Genomic DNA, 5851 nt, shown 5'->3' with positions numbered 1-5851 from the left:
AGTGAGCTAACCCAATCACAGAAAGACATACATGGTATGCACTCATTGATAAGTGGCTATTAGCCCAAATGCGTGAATTACCCTAGATGCCTAGAACAAATGAAACTCAAGACGGATGATCTAAATGTGAATGCTTCACTCCTTCTTTAAAAGGGGAACAAGAATACCCTTGGCAGGGAAGAGAGAGGCAAAGATTAAAACAGAGACTGAAGGAACACCCATTCAGAGCCTGCCCCACATATGGCCCATATATATACAGCCACCCAATTAGACAAGATGGATGAAGCAAAGAAGTGCAGAAGTGTAGATCGCTCCTGAGAGACACAGCCAGAATACAGCAAATACAGAGGCGAATGCCAGCAGCAAACCACTGAACTGAGAATAGGACCCCCGTTGAAGGAATCAGAGAAAAGAACTGGAAGAGCTTGAAGGGATGAGACCCCATATGTACAACAATGCCAAGCAACCAGAGCTTCCAGGGACTAAGCCACTACCTAAAGACTATACATGGACTGACCCTGGACTCTGACCTCATAGGTAGCAATGAATATCCTAGTAAGAGCACCAGTGGAAGGGAAGCCCTGGGTCCTGCTAAGACTGAACCCCCAGTGAACTAGACTGTTGGGGGAGGCGGCAATGGGGGAGGGAACACCCATAAGGAAGGGGAGGGGGAGGGGATGTTTGCCGGAAACCGGAAAGGGAATAACACTTCGAAATGTATATAAGAAATATTCAAGTTAATTAAAAAAAAAACCTTTAAAAAAAAAAAAGAAGAGCAGGGAATTGTGGGGTTCTCTTATGAATACATTGCTTATACTCTACATATCAACGCCAATGCCATAATCTCCTATGCTATATAGTGACTATATATGGTAAAGAGTTAAAGTCAATTGAGGTCATTTAGGTGGGTATTAACCAAATTTGACTAGTTTTATTTCAGGAAGTAGAAAATATCCACAGAGAAAGGATGAGGTAAAATAATACATAAAGACAGAAGGAGAAGATGTAATTTACAAAGTAGAAGCCTCTTGGAAAAAAATACCTCTATGGTCACCTTGACTCTGAGATTCCAGCCTTCAGGATTTTGAGGAAATAAATGTATATTCTTTTGACCACTACACTGTGGTACTTGTCATGGCAACCAAGGCAATAAAACACAGCATTAGACGAAAGAAAAAACGAGTACATGCTTCTCATGGAAGCAATAACAATGAAAGAAGACAGACCAGTTGAGGGAGGAACTGCAGGCCAGGAGACAACAGGAGAAACCCAAGTGAGAAGGTATAGTGGCTGAACATTGCGAGATACACTTTACCCAGAACTGTCAGTGGCCTGCATATCAGCCTCAATATCTCAGGAGTTGAGGAGAGACTACTGAGCTTAGAGACAGTTGGATTCATCAGCTGCATGGACATGACTTCTGGGTCTTCTGGGCCTAATAGATACAATGATTTAAGTGAGATTCTGTGAACCAAATTTTATTAGCTGATGTTGGGAGCAATGCCCTTGAAGCCCTTCATTGTTGATGCTATTATTATGGTTAGAATTAAGTATGACTGGGTTCATGAAAAATCCCCAGCTAGCTGCAGAAGACTAATATAAATATGATGTGTCAAGATACCCAATGTGATGAAATGTAACCTTTCTGAAAAACCAACATCCTGCTGACTAATAGATATGACAAACCTGTGACTTTCCTGACATCTGTCAACATCAGCCGATTCCTTGACCCCACGAATATTGTGTCCTTGGCCTGAGTAAATGTTTCTTACTTCCTCCTTCCCTCTGTTACCCATGTTATGGTATAAATTCAGCCTTGGGGAAAAATAAAATTGTCGCCTTGATCAGACTCTTGTCTTGGCTCCTTCTTTGCATTTCTTGTCCCCCATTCTCTTCCAGGTAACCCTCAGACACCGTTGCTTACAAGCTGAGGTATTAGAAATCACACTTTTTGAAGCATTTTCTAATGGGATGCTCTAGTCCCCTGCTGCAACTAATTGACATGGTGAGAAGTGCTCAGGATTCTGGTTAAGACCTGAGACAATGTTCTGGAGTTCTCTCCTGTGTCATTTTAGGTGATTACCTTTATTCCTGTAGTTTCAATAGCAGAAGAGAGCTCAAAAGCAGGAAGATGATGCTATTGTTGTGACATACTCACCTATAAATCCCAACAGTAGGCTCACCAGCCAAGTAACATGAAGAGTATGTGGCCAGAAGTCCAGGTGAAGCATGGTCAGGGTTAAGGAGTCCTTTCTACCCATATTTGGTTCTCGTGAGGTCACAGGTTCTGGTCTGAAGAGAAAAGAGGTACTGTAGCTTTTACTGAAGAACGGATATGTCAGTGTTATGGGGAAAGAGGAACAATACTTATTATTTTGCAATAGAGTCACAGTGTTGCAGGAAGCCACAATGGAAGTGTTTTTACCAGTTATTTGTAGAGAGATTCACATATTTATAATGAAAATTCTACTTACATTCAGTTGATTCGAATATACTTATTTTCATCATTTGTCAATTTAGTCTCTCAATGTGTACCTTTCAGTGTCATCCAGTAAGTCATGGCAGCAGAGTGGAAGACAGACAATGAGAACTTTAAGATATCACTTTACACTTATTGGCTTGAAGGCTACATATATGTATGAGGTTGCAAAGAAACCCACAGAAAGCTGGAAAGACTGCAGTGAAGTATTTCTAGTTGAAAATGTTGCTGCTGTACTAGAAGTGTATGAACCTCAACAGAATTATAGAATTGACTGAACTTTGACAACTTTTTTTGATCACAGTAGGAATTGGCCATGAACCTTTGTCCAATGTCATAATATCATTCACTTGACAGTTAGGGATTTGGAATATATTTGCATGACTGAATTTGAATCTTTTGTGCCCTTGGTATGTATCCTGGGAGAAAAATACATTCATATGGTAAGAGGATTAAATGTATGGGGATGAGGAACACAACCCCTGACAATCATAAGTCATTGTAAATCAACAAAATAATATTCAACTTATTTTTTTGCTTTTTTTTAATCTTTATTAACTTGAGTACTTCTTTATTTATTTATTTATTTTTTTTATTAACTTGAGTATTTCTTATATACATTTCGAGTGTTATTCCCTTTCCCGGTTTCTGGGCAAACATCCCCCTCCCCCCTCCCCTTCCTTATGGGTGTTCCCCTTCCCACCCTCCCCCCCTTGCCGCCCTCCCCCCAACAGTCTAGTTCACTGGGGGTTCAGTCTTAGCAGGACCCAGGGCTTCTCCTTCCACTGGTGCTCTTACTAGGATATTCATTGCTACCTATGAGGTCAGAGTCCAGGGTCAGTCCATGTATAGTCTTTAGGTAGTGGCTTAGTCCCTGGAAGCTCTGGTTGCTTGGCATTGTTGTACATATGGGGTCTTGAGCCCCTTCAAGCTCTTCCAGTTCTTTCTCTGATTCCTTCAACGGGGGTCCTATTAACTTGAGTACTTCTTATTTACATTTCGATTGTTATTCCCCTTCCCGGGTTCCAGGCCAACATCCCCCTAACCCCTCCACCTCACCTTCTATATGGGCTTCCCCTTCCCATCCTCCCCCCATTACCACCCTCCCCCCAACAATCACGTTCACTGGGGGTTCAGTCTTGGCAGGACCAAGGGCTTCCCCTTCCACTGGTACTCTTACTAGGCTATTCCTTGCTACCTATGAGGTTGGAGCCCAGGGTCAGTCCATGTATAGTCTTTGGGTAGTGGCTTAGTCCCTGGAAGCTCTGGTTGGTTGGCATTGTTGTTCATATGAGGTCGTGAGCCCCTTCAAGCTCTTCCAGACCTTTCTCTGATTCCTTCAACGGAGGTCCCGTTCTCAGATCAGTGGTTTGCTGCTGGCATTCACCTATGTATTTGCTGTATTCTGGGTGTGTCTCTCAGGAGAGATCTACGTCTGGTTCCTGTCGTCCTGCACTTCTTTGCTTCATCTACCTTATTTAGTTTGGTGGCTGTATATGTATGGGCTACATGTGGGGCAGACTCTGAATGGGTGTTCCTTCTGCCTCTGTTCTAAACTTTGCCTCCCTATTCCCTGCCAAGGGTATTCATGTTCCCCTTTTAAAGAAGGAGTGAAGCATTCACATTTTGGTCATCCTTCTTGAGTTTCATGTGTTCTGTACATCTAGGGTAATTCAAGCATTTGTGCTAATAGCCACTTATCAATGAGTGTTTTTCTGTGGTTGGGTTACCTCACTCAGGATGATATTTTCCAGTTCCATCCATTTGCCTTTGAATTTCATAAAGTCATTGTTTTTAATAGCTGAGTAATGTTCCACTGTGTAGATGTACCACATTTTCTGTATCCATTCCTCTGTTGAAGGGCATCTGGGTTCTTTCCAGCTTCTAGCTATTATAAATAAGGCTGCTATGAACATAGTAGAGCACGTGTCTTTGTTATATGTTGGGGCATCTTTTGGGTATATGCCCAAGAGAGGTACAGCTGGGTTCTCAGGTAGTTCAATGTCCAATTTTCTGAGGAACCTCCAGACTGATTTCCAGAATGGTTGTACCAGTCTGCAATCCCACCAACAATGGAGGAGTGTTCCTCTTTCTCCATATCCTCACCAGCATTTGCTGTCACCGGAGTTTTTGATCTTAGCCATTCTCACTGGTGTGATATGAAATTTCAGGATTGTTTTGATTTGCATTTTCCTTATGACTAAAAAGGTTAGAACATTCTTTAGGTGTTTCTCAGCCATTCAGCATTCCTCAGCTGTGAATTCTTTGTTTAGCTCTGAACCCCATTTTTTAATAGGGTTATTTGTCTCCCTGTGGTCTAACTACTTGAGTTCTTTGTATATTTTGGATATAAGGCCTCTATCTGTTGTAGGATTGGTAAAGATCTTTTCCCAATCTGTTGGTTGCCGTTTTGTCCTAACAACCATGTCCTTTGCCTTACAGAAGCTTTGCAGTATTATGAGATCCCATTTGTTGATTCTTGATCTTAGAGCATAAGCCATTGGTGTTTTGTTAAGGAACTTTTCTCCAGTGCCCATGCGTTCGAGATGCTTCCTTCCTTTTTCTTCTATTAGTTTGAGTGTATCTGGTTTGATGTGGAGGTCCTTGAACCTCTTGGACTTATCTTTGTACAGGATGGGTTGATATGCATTCTTCTACTACTGACCTCCAGTTGAACCAGCACCATTTGCTGAAAATGCTATCTTTTTTCCATTTAATGGTTTTGACTCCTTTGTCAAAAATCAAGTGACCCTAGGTGCGTGAGTTCATTTCTGGGTCTTCAATTCTATTCCATTGGTCTATCTGTCTGTCTCTGTACGAATACCATGCAGTTTTTATCACTATTAATCTGTAATACTGCTTGAGTTCAGGGATAGTGATTACCCCAGAAGTCCTTTTATTGTTGAGGATAGTTTTAGCTATCCCAGATTTTTTGTTTTTCCAGATGAATTTGCAAATTGATCTGTCTAACTCTCTGAAGAATTGGATTGGTATTTTGATGGGGATTGCATTGAATCTGTAGATAGATTTTGGTAAAGTGGCCATTTTTACTATATTAATCCTGCCAATCAGTGATCATGGGAGATCTTTCCATCTTCTGAGGTATTCTTCAATTTCTTTCTTCACAGGGTTGACGTTTTTATCATACAGATCTTTTATTTGCTTGGTTAAAGTCACACTGAGGTATTTTATATTATTTGGGACTATTATGAATGGTGTCGTTTCCCTAATTTCTTTCTCGGCTTGTTTCTCTTCTGTGTAGAGGAAGGCTACTGATTTATTTGAGTTAATTTATTGCCCAGCCACTTTGCTGAAGGTGTTTATCAGCTTAGGTAGTTCTCTGGTGGAAGTTTTGGGATCACTTAAATATAC

The sequence above is a fragment of the Rattus rattus genome, chromosome 3 (assembly GCF_011064425.1).
Source record: "Rattus rattus isolate New Zealand chromosome 3, Rrattus_CSIRO_v1, whole genome shotgun sequence".
Classification (NCBI taxonomy): domain Eukaryota; kingdom Metazoa; phylum Chordata; class Mammalia; order Rodentia; family Muridae; genus Rattus; species Rattus rattus.
The sequence above is the reverse complement of the archived record's forward strand: the minus strand, read 5'-3'. Positions refer to the sequence as shown.